Source organism: Coturnix japonica, chromosome 9, assembly GCF_001577835.2.
Source record: "Coturnix japonica isolate 7356 chromosome 9, Coturnix japonica 2.1, whole genome shotgun sequence".
NCBI classification, from domain to species: Eukaryota; Metazoa; Chordata; class Aves; order Galliformes; family Phasianidae; genus Coturnix; species Coturnix japonica.
Window position 1 is genome coordinate 10,550,758 of NC_029524.1, and position 15,719 is coordinate 10,566,476.

Here is a 15,719-nt window from a genome sequence, read left to right on the forward strand (position 1 = left end):
TCCCCACCTTCTCCAGGCAAACAGCTGCCTCTGAAACATTCAGGCTTTCTCCTGGCACCAGCCTTTCTAGCAGTGCATCAGTGAAGCGTTTCCTCTCTAAAAAGCAGCAACTGCTAATTCTGGTGCAGTACATAACAGCATGCTGCCACATCAGGTTCAGTCCTGCAAGAAAATGAATTTCTCTGGCCTAGATCATTTGACAATTGCTAATGTATGAATAATTCAATCCACAAAATGGAGTAAATGTAAGGAGTGAATAAAACAGCAAGCTGTGCATCATGCTGTACGGCCAGAAGCAGCATCAGTTCAGCCAAAGGGCGTGACAGCTGCTTGCTGATGGCTGCGGCTGGCTGATGCACACTGACTACTGGTCAAAAGAGTGGGAGGATGCCCAGGAAGGCATTTCCATGTTTCTGACTGTGTGGCTTTTTATCCTCATTCCCTGACTTTCAGTTAGTAAAATTGCAATTTAAACCTATAAAAATGTGTTCATAATTCCTCCTCTGGAATAATTAAGCTGGTTTAAAAGCATACCTCCACGCAATTTTATCATATCCCAAAAAGCCTTTAGCTTTGTGTCACCTTCCTCTGGTTGCTGGGCTTAAAATTCTGTGAAAAGATGGCACCTTTGATAGTCACCTGCTTTGGCCCACAGGCAGCAGCTTGGAAGACCAGGCCCAGGGCTCCCACCTGGCTGAGCAACAAACAGCCTCCAAATCCTTTGCATCTCATTTTGCAGCTGGCATGCTTCCAGCGAGATGCATTGGTGAAGCAGCAGGAAATCAGGCTGAAATTTCACAGGTTCCCAGAAAGAAGTTTGTCAAATTGAACTATTTGCAGGGAGGGCTTGGATCAATTAGCAGTCCTAGCACTGCCAGTTTTCTGACTGAATTTGCTCTGTTTTGTGCTTAGTTAGCACGTTGGCCAGTAAGTGCTCCATGTTTATGTGGGCTATTCACCCAGGAACAAAAGGAAACATACAAAACCTGACTGTAAAACCACAGCTGGATATGTTCCAGGTTAGAAGCATTTATAATGCCTATGGCTTTTGACACCTAAGTTCACATCACCCCTTTTATGCTGTTATGCTTGGTTCATGCTGACAGCTCCCATCTCACTCTTCCTGTTCACCCACAGTTACTCCACTACATACTGCATTGCTGACCCTCATTTTCCCACTGGGAGCAGCATCTAATGGTCAGAAACACTATCATCTTTGGTCACCTAGATCTTCAAACATCTTTCTATCCACAACAAAAAAAAGTAGCAGGGTATCAGCTTAGACAACTGCATTGCTTACACAGGAACTCCACCTGCAGTCGTGGTTTTGTGTATTTAATTCACCCAGGTAAATGAACAGAGGACATTTATTGTGATTGACCTTGCCTTGATAGCTACTGACAGCTCTTGACATGCACACCTGGATACAGAGGTAAGACAGATAATTTCTCCCAGATCACAGTCAGTATGAGGTTCCTTGAATAATCAACATCTAGCTGTAGAGCTTGACTTTGACAAAGACATAGGTAGTAATCATGTGGTATTCAGGGCCATTAATTTGCTTCTCTGTGAGCTTGGATGCCTCAGAAACATTTAACAACATCCCCTGTCTTCTGGGGAATTACTTCATAACACAAATGGATGGCTGAAAATCTCACAGTCCAGCTGCTGATTTCTGCACTATAAATGCATAACAAGAAGCCTTTGGTACAGCATTGTATGAATTAAGTATTAACTATATGAGGAATGGAGTGACTGAGAAAGGATAATGGTGAGATTTGAGTTATCCAACAAAACATCTTTCCTTATTCCAGCTGCCCACAGAACTAACCAGAAGAAATAATTTCTCTCTCAATTCCAACTTGTTAGCTAGGGTTGGCTGACAATGGATGGAAAATGAAACCCTCTGCCACACAAAGAATAAAAGTGAAAGGTATTTACAAACCAGAGACCTGATCACCCAAATGAAAATAGAAACAGACCAGAAAAGATTAGCAAGGTAAGCAGAGTCAAGCTTTGATGGAAAACTTTCATCAAGAGATAACCTGCCAGCACAGCAAACAAAAGGGAAATATACTGAAAGAAAACCAGAACAACGCTTTGTTCTGTTCTCAAAAGGATGAATGTAGGAGAAAGTCTACAGAAACCAAAATCTGCTAATGCAGAAAGAAAAAACACTGATGAGTGCAGTGAGGGACTGGACATAAGCAGATGGGTCTTGCTGAGAAAACAACGTATAAATAATCTTGTAAGGATTTATTGCAGACAGGACTACTGACTCTCCCTTTTATAGATGTGCACCACACAAGGCACTTTGACAATTTCCTGCTAAAATTAGAGGTATATTTCTCCAAAATTTAAATCAGGAAGGACTTGAACCACACTCCTCAGTCTACTCTTAGCCACACCATCAAGCACATTTTCATAGTCACCAAGGTTAGGCAAGACCTCCAAGATCATTCAGTCCAACTGTCTTCAGCCTGCACAGGAGGTATAATAAACCTTCCGCCAGTCAGTCTCCACTGAGCATGCTGAATAGGACACTTTTCCCAGCTTTTATTTCCTATAGCCATAGTCTCTTATCCTTGCATTCTCTGATGTGCATGCCTCACCCTCCTCAGCCAGTTTGGCCTGAGCCAGCTGTGCACGCGCTCTCCTGGTCAATCCCAGCAGTACTCTCACCCTCCACACCTAACACACTCACTTTCCACACAGCTCTCACTCAAATGCTTATTAACAGCTTGTATCAGTGCTAAAAGTTCTTCAGGGCACAGGCATGTTCAAGGCAGACTTACACAGCCCTCTGAAATCACCATCCTTCCAGGTAAATAAGCCTCTGATAATCCATACCACACATATGGCATTATACCACATTTGCGATTCTGATGCCTGCTCCAAATCTAAGGCATACACTGTACTGGAGAACTTTCAACATAAAGGAGTATAAAAGTGGAGCTGATTCACACTCTTAGCTGCAATCAAACTACCAGAGGATGCTGAATGATTCCCTCTGCTGTGGTTTTGGATGTCATTATCTGACCTCATTTCTTGCTTCTGACAGTCAGCTCCATGCTCACATATCATTCAAGCTAGCAGCACTCAAAGTAGTACAAATGTGAGCATGTGTGTATGTTTCTGAAGGGGGATAAGAGGTGGGATAAATTAAAGGCTTTTAAGTATTGCTGATTGAGAAAGAGAAAACAACATTTAAAAGCCTTTTAAATTGCTATTCCTTCCTTTTGATCCTAAATTTCTCTTTGTTTTGTTCTATGCAGCTGGCTGAATGATGACAGAGTGGCTTGCAATTATCTGGATGACGTTAGGTGCCAGCTGAAATGGACACTGAAGGAAGGAACCAACATCCTGTATATATAATTCTGACTCTGTTTGGCATTGAACCAATTCAACAACTACACTTTCCTTCCCCCATTCTATTTCCCCCCCATCCAAGTAAATCCATGGCTATTGTATGCTGCTATGGAAACAGAAGGCTGGGAAGGGGGAAGAGTTTGAATATAAGTAGAGTTCCATAATGATATAGAAGAGTTTGGATTCAAAACTGCACATGCCTGCAAGGTAACTCCACAGAGCTCTGCATATTGAACATGTACGTGTATGCCACAGACCCGGGCTTCCAATGTCTGCAGAATTCTGAAGGGCTCTAATTAATTTGATAACTTGCATTTTCAGTCATTGCATGGCTCATTCAAATCACAGGTACTTCTCTGCCGGTTCTGTGAGGCTTACTAAAACAGACCTCAGAAACTGAGCACAGCTGTCAAAATAATGTTATTGTTTTCCAGAATCTGTTTCAGAGATAGTTATTCCAGAGAAACTTAAAAGTTATATTCCTATATTAGCACGCTAAGTAGCTCATAGCAGTTTAGTAAATCAAATATTCCATACTGCTACCTTAATAAGATGGGGAGTCATGCATGAAATGACTGCCAGGTTAATGACATAGGGAGACATGCATGGCATGTATTTGCATATAATAGCACAGAATGTTCCCCTAAATCCTCTAAATTACTCATCAGTCCTTAAATAGGCATTTAACTAATCCTCCATCTAGAATAAAAAAAAGAAAGTGAGCCACCTACAAATGGAAAGAACGATAGATAAGGACTAATCAAAACCTAAAATGCCCTAAAAAGGGAGCTGGAAAATCTGCACCATGAAGGAGTGGTTTTCTATCAGGTGTACTATGGAATGAGAACAAAGGGAAAACACTGAAAATCTGAAAACCAAGCAGAACTCACAAAGAAGGGACAATAAGGGGAACAGTATTTGTGCTCATTATTCATGATGAATTACAGAATCATCCTGAGTGACTGTCCCACATGAAGGTCTTGGTTTGGTTTACTTTTGCAGAGCCCATTCCAGACCTCTGCCAAATGCACATTCATGCTGCATCTGTTGTTTTGGGCTCTGCTTGTAGGGGTTGCTGAAGAAACAGGGCACTAAAACCTGGGCTACAGTGGAGTCCATAATAAAGAAGTGAAAACAGCGGAAAAGCTTCTGCCTCACTTCAGTAGTAGCACATCATGTAAATGCAAGCACTATACATGCTGTACAGAATAGAGGCATTGCCTTCTGGATGTCAAATGTCTGTAACCCCACAGTGAAGATTACTTGCTATGTGTTTGAATCAAAGATTTATTAAACCGAAGTTTCTAAATCTTGCCAAGAAATGTACTACTGAATAACAATCATATAAGACAATAATGTGCTTATTAATTATTTTGGATGTACACAAACAACAATTTGAAAAATAATTCAAATTAAGCAAGTCTGGAATAGTATGAAGGTTTGAGGCTCTCTATCACTAATATACGTCAGGCAATTAATATTCACCAGCTGTTTTTCATATGTCTCCCTTGAATAGCACCAGGAAATGAGATTTTTGTAAAGTATCAAAATATATCCATTGTCTCACAAGATGAGAGTTTTTCAATCAGTTGGTAGTTTCTCTGCCAAGGCAACAACAACTCGCTTCTCTCTCTCCATACTCATCCACACCAATGAAGTATCCCTTTCAAAGCCTAAACAAAACAAACTGCCAACATTATTAAATCCAAGCTCTCCTGCACTTCTTCATAAAATCAAAAATGCAGATGTTCTGTTATTGCCACTTCATGTATCAATATGCACGTTGCCATTTAATGCTTATAAAAATACAAAATAAATATAATGTTCCAGAAAAAAACCACCAGCTCTTCCTTTTTGTGAACCACAAAACAAAGATCTCTATCTTTGTACTAAAGACCAGGTATCATTTGCTATAAGACAAGAGGCTCATCTACAACTCATTTGCCAGATAAGTCAAAAATGTATTGCAGAAATTTACTTCAAAGACTAGCAGTCTTCTTGGCCCCAAATGAAACAGCTTAACATTGTAAGAAGCAAAGAAATTGAAACAGCACTTTCTCCCTGAAGTAGCTGAAACAAGTTAGTATGAAATACCATAACCTTTTTAGCAAACAAACTGCTTTAGAGAAACTTGTCCCTAGGTCACTTAATACGTTATTAACATGAGCTGAACATAAATTAGATACTGCTTACCACCAACAAACAATGCCTCTGTCTATCAGTAGCGTCAAACACACCGCATAAACAAGAAATAGAGAAAACACTTCTTCCACCTAGAACTGTTGCAGCCATAGCACCCCCTAAATGCTTTCTAAGAAGGATGACTCTTACATTAACAGAAGTTCCACTGTTTCTACAGATTTACCTCTTATTTTTGGTAACTGAACACCAGTAGTTCTCTTTAAATATTAAGGTGTAACACTTCCCAGTTCTAAGCAACCACAGGAAGATCCTATATTTTATTTACCAAGAAATATTTATTCTATTTCTTCAGAATATAGCTCATTTAAACTATATTCTTATTTCCCTTAGACTAAGGTTTAAGCTATTACAGGTACCGTAGGAAATGCTTTTATTTGTAAGTATGGTCTTTTGTGTTAGGAAAGATAAATGTCAGGCTCATTAATTATGTACCTATAATTAGACACTGCTGAAAATGAGCTGAAACTTGTTTTGACATCTTCTTTGAAGAATGTATTTGTACTTTGCATGTAACATTGTGCACAGGCATTTGCAAAACCTGAAGCAGCTGAATGGCAGCTATGTACAAAAGCCAGTAAGCTTTGACAGGGTAAACAAAATCAAAGAAAAGCATAGCTGAAGAGTTAATAAGCACTGACTTACAGGAGGGAAATTTGTGCTAGACAGCTTCCTCAGAAAAAGCTAAATGGCCATCAAGAGTAAAAGAAGGCTCTGACCAGGAACACATGATGAAAGCTGCACTCGGTTGATTGCAGAAAGTTTTCTTTTAAATACAGCCTTCTAAGTGTTTAACTAATTCCCAAGAGGCTTGATTGTGCTTCACTCAACTTCAGGATTTTTTTCTTTTTCTCCTTTGCTTCCCCCCCCCCCCCCCCTCTAATTTGGAGATAGATTGTACCTTAAAGCAGAGCCAGGAACATGGGGTGTATGCTTAAGCAGCAGGAACACAAGAGTAAGCGTGGGAGGCCCCTTGCTGCAGCAGCAAAACATCGCTCCCTGTCCCCTTGGAGGTAAAGGAAACAAATCAGCACTACTGCTAACTGCGAGCTGAAGTAGGGAAACCAGCAGTGCTCAGAACAGGCTGCAGGATGAAAGCAAACCTTTCTTCTACCTTCTGCACAATCTAGGAATTTAAAGAGGTAATGCCAGCAACCTTTCTGTGCGAGTGGTCACATGTATATGAGGAAGCCACATGTGAATTTAATAACAGTAATAATAATAGTAGGAGTATTTAATGAAGACTCAGGAAGAACTGTCTGTGCTATTACTGCAGGATAATGATAAATGGTTTGACAATGCTGTTTCTGGGACTGAATAAACAATTCAGCCTTATCACAGCTGTTGGACTTCAACACCCAGCATTTAAGTGCTGTTACGGTCAGAAGTGTGACTCTATAAAAAATAATACCTTCTTACTCACAAGAGCTGCTTCTTCTATGTGTTCTGAGTTATGGCTTATACCTTTACTGACAAAACAAGTTGCTCCTAATGATAGCATGGGAGAACCAACCCCAGCATATGAGGGAAGGCTGGATCCTTGTTCATATCCATCAGAGATGCAATCCAGAAGCGCAGCAGAAAAATAATTTCAAATAGCTGGGGGCCCCCTTTTTTTTTTGGAAGTCTAATTTCTTGTCCCTAATCCAAGCAATCCCTTTGCTGAAGAGGAACAAGAGGCATTCACTGTGATGGTACCTTCCCTGTCACACCTGAAATTCCATGGCACTGCAAAAGCAAAGCTTTACATTTGATCTCTTCCTTGTCTGTCTCTGCTGGGCTCAACATCTGCCAGCTACAGAGGACAGCCCGCCACCAGAGCAGGCACAGCCACTAACCTTGTCCTTATGCCACCATTACCAGATCATGCATTAAGACCAAAACAACCTCTAAAGGTAAGAGACTGCAAGCCACATCCTTCCATTTGCACCATTCAGAGACAAAGCAAACTTCTGCAGAGAGAAGTACTTAGAGTCACACAGATTGCTTTGGCTGGGTATCACTAGATTCACCAGCAGGTTCCCATTGAATTTTGCTGACTGGTTCCAAAATGGAGCAATATCCTCATCGCTTTCACAAAGCCCTCTCCAGCAGGTTCTGCTTGGCAGCTCTGCACAAACATGGGCTTGCAGTGCTTGCCAGCTTAGCCCTGTGCTCAACTACCCACATTGCACATGAATATAAAATGGTTGGTGGGACTTCTCTCATCACAAGCAAGCATTAAACTGAGATGTGTCCATAAAAACAAAAAAGCTAAAGATCTAATGCTAGGAGTTCATTTTAGAGTTCCCTTCAAAAATAAAAAGAAACAGGAAAATTACATCGTATAATATGAAAGTGCATGTTAATTTCACACCACATTACATTCACTCAAATTTCTTCTTTTCTTGAGCCTTAGAAACAATTCTATGGAGACCATTCAACACCCATCTGGATGCCAACCTGTGTGCCCTATTGCAGGTTATTAGCAGAGAGGCTGAACTCTTAAGGTCCTTTCCAACCCCTTCAATTCTGTGTTTCTGTAACTTCAGTAAACAACTGTAGCAGTTCTGTTTTACCCCAATAGCCTTCATTTTAAAGGAAAGTAAAATTTCCTCATGCAAGGCTTTCCCCAAATGCCAGCAACACAGCAGTGCTTTCAAATCCACTCACAAAGTTCAAAACAACATGAAACAATTGTGGGCACTGCTATCTTCTGCAAATCAGAGCAGGAAGGTAGCTTATTTCCTTGATTAGCAATTCCTCAGTGGTGGTGGTGGGAAGGGAGAACCTGCCTACAAAAATCTGAGCTCTTTGGAAATATCAGCCTGTCCATTAACAGATGGTTGCTCTTTGTGGGATATTGTCCTCTCTAGGAATGCTGCACTATGTCCTGAACCTCTTCCAATGCAACCCCAAGCAGGCTGTGCTCCTAGCAAAGGTGAGGAAAATCAGAAATGGAACTGAGCCAACCTGTGCATATGAAAGCTCTAAATTCATTACTCTCAATTAAAATGAATGAGGATTAGGATTGCTTCCAAGTACATCAATCAAAGAAAGTACTTGCTGCAGGAAAACAGAAGACATTGGTGTATACACGAAGGAATTTATTCACATATTAACAGAATGTGTGCAAGCTAGTATACACAACTGGTAGTTCATCATTCACCTGACAAGTTGTGCCTATCTAGGAATGATGGGTTGAAAAACTTCAGTTGTTTCATTTTTAAAAAGTTAGTTTCCAATCTGACATACTTGTACACCTGCACACCTGACTTCACAAAAATAAGGAGCTTCAAACCAGAGTGCTTCACGCAGCATAAACAGGCATAAGATGTACAGTTGGCAAGCGCAATTCACCTCTGCAGTCATTTGTTTCTTTAATCTTCTATTAATTTGGAGTTCCAAGGATACTCTCATCTCTGTCTAAAATCAACAGCAAGAGAAATAACCAAGCACTACAGAATTAGCTCTTGAGGGGAGAAAAGAATTCTCAAACAGAAACCAATGCTTATTTATCTAATGCTAATTGCTGAGGTGAAAAAAATTAATAGTTTTATGATTGTGCTATTTCTCATTCTGGTTTTACTTTTGCTTTCTTCAGAAGCATGGGTTACAACACTACGAAAAGCCAAATGTCCAGGTAATGGGCTAAAGCTGATGCATCTCCCACCACTGCATATTCATAGACTTCTCCAGGGATACTGGGCCTCCAGCTGATGACATCCATCCCTGCTGTACAGGCTCTAATACCCATCTGCTCTTATATAACTAAGCCTTTCTTGCAAGGTTAGATGGGATATGTTGGGCACTCCATTCTACTCACACTTTCAAGCATTCACAGATATGCAGTGTGGGTCTAAGTTTCCTGCATGGCATTCCAATGAATCCGTGCTCTGAAATTCACCAATGGAAGCCATGAAAATGCATGACCATGCAACTGAAACAAGCAGCAGTACTGCTACCAAGTGTCAGCACAAGAAGTGATGTTTCTTCAATCAAACTGACATAAGGCTTTCCTACCCACAGAAACCTCCAGGAAAACAAAAAGAGAGTTATGTTCTTCATAGAATTCAGTTGCATAATAGAATATAAGATGATAAAGAGACTTAGAGAAAGAGGTACTTGAGAACTCAGTGCAGTGCCCTTTCCCTATACAAGCTGCAGAAACCATCTCCCCTGTTGCCATTTTTAGCATACAATTAAATAACTGTATATAATTCTAGCAGTATCACAGGTCTCCTTAACAGCTGTTCAGGTAGGGCTGTGAATTGAGCCATACGGGCAGCATACCAGAGGGTAGCGTTTAAAGACAGACTTGAGGAACAGAATAATTTAAGTCATATTACACACAGAATTCCCAAATTCACGTTGTCAGTAAGCATACGATTCATTAAAACATTTTTGAGGCAGTATGAATACCGACATGGTAGTTAAACATTGGATCAGACACAATAATTTAAAGTACAGACTAAAGAACTTGGATAAGAGCTTGGATGCAGAAGATTTATTCAGATTCCTAATATAAATGCAAGCTTCCTTTGTCCTAGGAATAGTCACTGCATCACTTTCTATTCCATTTGTAGGGAATCACACTCATTTCCTTCACTTGCTGTATGGAAGAGACAGGTGACAGCTCGGACTGCTCTCCTACCTCATACCCTGGACTACAGATCTCAAGTCTTCACAGGACAGCTAAGTGCCACTGAGATATAAATAGCATCTCTTACAATAACTCTATAATTAAAAATGTATGTTTATGCACAAGCACGCTTCCTGAAACCAAGGACTAAAAAAAGTCCACTTCATTATCTCGTTTACAGTTCTTTCCCATACACCAAAAAAAAATTTACTAGTTACTCCCAGAGGACTTTTCAAAATTGATTTAACAGCCGAGTACTCTTGGGAACTCTTAGGAGAATTCACTAAATAATTCATGGCATATTTACTTTGATAAGAACAAGCGCTTCCTACTTACATTCTCCATCAGATGTTTGCAGATAAAATTCTCAAACACAGAATCTATTCATCTGTCTTCATTCATTTCTTATAGCAGGGTGGATATTGTCCTGGTTTGAGCTGGGATAGAGTTACTTCCCTTCCTAGCAGCTGGTAAGGTGCTGTGTTTTGGATTTGGGATGAGAACGATGTTGATAACACACTGATGTTTTAGTCACTGCTGAGCAGTGCTTGCATGAGGTCAAGGAATTTTGCATTCTCACACTGCCCTATCAGAGGGAAGGCTGCGGGTACACAAGGGGCTGTGAGGGATCATAACCAGGACAGCCAGAGCAAACAAGGAGATGTCCCACACCACATGGCATCATGTTTAACAATAAAACTGGGCAGGTTGGTTGGGGGGGCTGCCATTCACCAGGGTCTGGCTGGGCATCAGTCAGTAAGTGATGAGCAATCGCATCATACATCACTTTATTTTTTTTTCCCCACTTCTCCACTCCTTATTAAACCACATGGTCTTACATTTCTCTTTCCACTTCTTCCCTATGACATGGAAGGGTGATGTGCAAATGGTTGTGCAGGGCTGAGCTGTGGCTTAACCTGGCAGACAACAGGTACTCAGCCACTTCATCTTGAATTACAGCACACACAGATGGCTTAAAACTTTCAGTCTGAAATTTACTGTTTCGACGTGAGTCTCCTACTGGAGAAAGTTATCAACATTCAGTTTAAATTATGTTTTCCAGTCAAAGGTAAGCATCTCATCAACACAGCTTAAGCAAAAAAGAAGGGGGGGATGGAAGCCGCAAAGACCATCCTCATTCTCTTGAGTGATGCCATAAAGGTATAAGAACACTAGATGGCAATAACAACTGCACATGCATCACTCCATTCAAATGCACTAATCTTAGAATAGCCTATCTTAGAGTATCTAGGCTAATATTCTTTACGCAGCACCATGTGCCATTACTTAGAAAGAAAAAATTAAAAGCAAACAACAAAAACCAAAACAAATATAGGCTAGAGTAGTTTTGTTTTTGTTTTTTTTTTTCCTCCTTTAAACCAATCAGGCTTCCTAAAGAATTCATTTCCAGCTCAGTTTCTACAGAGGTTTCCAGCAAATCACCTCAGTGTGGATCAAGCTGGTGGCTTTATTGTAGGGTCCAGAAGTCGCTGTGCAAGAGAAATGAGAGAGGGCAGAAACAACTGCACATTAACGCAGTGATCTCAGCCCTACTTAAGTACTTGTTTTAGTTTCTGGCACATAAAACAAGCACTTAGAATGTGCAACTATCACAAAGCAACCACTTGCACTTGTTAGGATGTCAGCCCAGAAAAAGCACTAGCAAACTAAATCAGGGAATGCAGAAACCTTGAGCATCAGGAAGCAAAAATCATTTCAGAATCAGGGTTTATAAATAAAGAGATGGAGGGAATGACTTTAAAGATCCACTATCAGACCAAAAGTATCAAGAAAATCAGGAGACTGCCTAGATGGACTTGTTCCCTTTCTGGACAGCAACTTAAAGACACCAAAACTTCTACCAGTACAGCACTCAGTGAGAACTAATACCCGACCCCACTAATCGCTACTCGTACCCTCTCAGCATTCAGAAGCCTTCTCACAGCCCATGTTCCTGCAGGGAATTCCTAAATCGCCTCCACACCCAGCAAAGACCAGCACTCAAACCAAAATCCAAGGAACGCACGGACTGAAGCCCGGTCCCCGGCGCTGCAGACGGTTACCACGGAGCGGCCCCGCAGCGCCCCCTGCCGGTCTCATAGCGTATAGCACCGTGTCCCTGCAGCGCGTAATTCTATCAGGTAACTCCCGAGGGCTTAGGTATCTACCCATGTAATAAGTGAAAATAAGTGCAATCAGTACAGACTTTTGTTTACCCCATTTTTATTAAGTCTCAATAACTAGTTTTTCTTTGTTTTAAAAGGGTTTTTTAGCTGTTCCCTATCCCTTTTTAAAGCAAAGGATGGTCTATTCATTCAATACACGATTAGGGAAAACCATCTCCAATAATGAATAAATGCATATATAAAAATCCCACTGAAAAAACAAAACAAAACAAAACAGTCATTTGAGTATAAGGGTACGTACCTCCTTAGAGGGAGACATTGCCCACAGTTACCATGCACTGATTTCCTATTCTTTTCCTTCCTTCATACCACTCAAAAGAAAGGAATACAGGTTTGCAGTAGAAGAACATTTGGAGTCCCTAAAACAAAAAGTTGCACAACCCATCAGTAACAACACGTAGAAATCAGCACCACAATACTGAGGTGGCTGTTTTGACAGGATTTTGTGTTATGCCTGTCTGATGTAAATCTAGAAGATTAAGTGGAAACAAACAAACCCTACAGAAATAAAGATACCCTGAAGTAAATACACATACAAGAGTGCCACACAATGCTAAACCAGTTACATATGTCTGTTGTCTACACGCGTTAGATCCACAAGTCTCATCTGAGATGTCTGTCTGCAGTGCCACGCACCAAGCTCACAGCTGTCACACAGAGGATATCGGTCCCATCAGGCACAAGAGCTGCCATATCTATAAAGGGGCCCAAGGCAGTACCCAGCAGGCAGGGAATGGATGGCTCCAGCTGATGGAGAACTGGGGCAGTAGTGCTCAGTTCTCCTCCTTACTGTGACTCAGTGTATCCAGATCTAAGAAGTCATTTGACAAGGAAAAGGGTGCTTTCTGCTGACTTACTGTGGATCTAAAAGTCACCTGGGAACATAGGTAATAGTCCTTATATTGCAGCATCAGAAACCAGCTCTCCTTCCAGTACCTGTAGGCTCTGCAGTATGAAAGGAGTTATTGAGCAACATATTTAAGTACATGAAAAGAGGGAAAGTAAGTAGTTCTCAGCAGGCACATGTGGAACAGTTCCACCACTGAAGAAAGAGCTTTCTTGTATGTTACCACATAAGGGTTTTAGAAACAAGCACCACAGAAATAAGACAACCTATATCCATATTCCTTATGTGTGTTACCTGTTGAACAGATTAGGGGAAAAAAAAGTTACATGGTGTCCTTGATGAAGTAAAAAAATTGTCAGCAATAGTAACTTTGCCACAGTTCCTGCACTCTGTTCACATCTCTGACAGAAATTTTAATGAAGTATTTTTTTATATCTCCTATTTGTTTATAAAGCACCTTTACTTCACCATTCTTACTTCCTAAAGGTCTTTCACCTTAAGGTGAAGTTGCTGTGAAAAAGCATCTTGTGCTGACCAGAGGTGGGCATTCTTTCACTAAACCACCCCACTGTGGATTCTCTCTTCAGTGCCTCTCCTTGGAAGTCAGCAAATCAGTTGAGACGAGACAGCTTGTTCAGAGGTATGAGCCAGAAACACACAGTGCTTCTCCTATCATCAGAAAGATTATTTTCTGATTTTGGAATCTTGGGGGGGTTGGGGGAGGAAACAAAACACAAATGTTTCAGTGTGAAGGGCTGTCGTGATATATCAATTTATAGGCTATTGACAGGGGATATCTATAGGCTATCCGTAACTATGCTGCTGGGGAATGGGCGGGGATAATCCCAGAAAACAGCACACAGATGCTGACAATTCAGCCTTTACTGCATATTTCTGATTTCTCTGTTATCTGTAGCAGATCCACACCTGAAGCACTAGAATCACCTTACATGCTCTGGTCTGGGAAGCACATATATCAGTATTACCTTAGTGCAGAAAATGGCTCCAGGTTAAAGCCTCCCTCAATCACAAAGCACTTAGAATCCTCAGAGAGCAAAGCAGCACTGATCAGCAGGCACTGCTGGTGCACACAATGGCACTGAGACCAGAGCATACACCTCGCTATCTGTCAGCCACCCTTTCTAGCATCAGACTAAAGAGACCCACTGAAGTCAATGAAAAGGTTTCCATGGAAATCAATGAGGTCTCAGTAAGGCTGTAAAGATGCATCATTAATTTTTTCAGCCTCGCTTTCACACACATCCATTCCCTCTCTAATATCAGTTCTTATACTATTTATATAACTCAGGATCTAATCAAGACATGTACTCCTACTTGCTGGGAGCTGAAAAGATCATGCTGATTTGCTTCTTCTCTTTTAATATTTAGGAGGTACTTAGTTACACTGGGGCCGTGGGCTCCATGAAGGCCTGTACAGAGGTGTCCAGAAGCACTCTGACCATCTATACATAGGAGCCTTTATGTCTGAAGACCTATTATTCTGTTTCTGAAGCAAAAACTGCTTAAAATCTAGCTCAGTAGAATTTAAATACTACAGTCACCACATTATTAATGCCCAGAGTAGGAACTAATTCTTTGCTTGCTAATATAAATTTCACACACACACAAAAAAAAACCTCAGCCATCTAACCATCATATAATTAAAAGGCTATTTTTAATTTCCTCTCTTCTCTGTTTATATCATATTGTATTGTTAAAAAAAACAAAAACAAAACCAACAAACCCAACACCAACCAAAGAAACCAGTAAGTACCCACACAACATCCTTAAAGTTGTTTGTTGATTGCTTCTGCTATTTTTTTTAACTCAGCTGCTAACATACATGGAAACATATAGAAGCACAGATATTAATAACTGCAGAAGCCGTGAGGTGCTAATGGCATTGTATTTCATAAGACTAAAACGTAATATACTCTGTTGCCCACTATTGTGAAGTACAGCGTAAACTACAAGAAAAGATTTTAAATTATTTACCTTTCTACTCCAGCACAAACGTCCTATAGCCAATTATCATGAGATATTGCCTAGAAATTAACCAGTCATCTTGCGTTTCTATCTCCAGATTTACAATTAGTAATGCTATTAATGTGGATCCTGTACTTAGCATCACTAATTACATCGCTATGAACTAATGGCGTTAAAAATAGCAATAGCCATCAACTACCAATTAATGCTTAATGAGAGCATATAAACCCTGGCATTGTAATGAATTTCCAAATTATTGTTTCTCGCCTGTCTCTTGAAATCATACAAAAATGGATGTAGCCCATGAATGAAGACAGTCACTTAAAGCACATTTATCACAAAATTTTGAGCCCAAAATGAGAACAAGAAAAACAGGAAATGTTTCAGGATTAGTCTACACCTTCCAGGCATTAAACAGTTAAATATATTTTTAAAGAGAGTCTCTCAAATTTTGACAGGTGAGAAAGATAGTGGTCATTGAGTTGTTTAACTGTTGACTGTCTCGAACACA

General features: G+C 40.5%; 1 long non-coding RNA gene across 1 annotated transcript in view; it reads right to left on the reverse strand.

Annotated features, from left to right (window-relative positions):
* LOC107318113 overlaps positions 1-12,730 on the reverse strand; it is a 51,761-nt gene extending 39,031 nt beyond the window's left edge. Inside the window, exon 1 of the long non-coding RNA XR_004308444.1 lies at positions 12,617-12,730. This is a non-coding gene — a long non-coding RNA (uncharacterized LOC107318113). The remainder of the gene's footprint in view (positions 1-12,616) is intronic.
* Between the last annotated feature and the right edge of the window lie 2,989 nt (positions 12,731-15,719).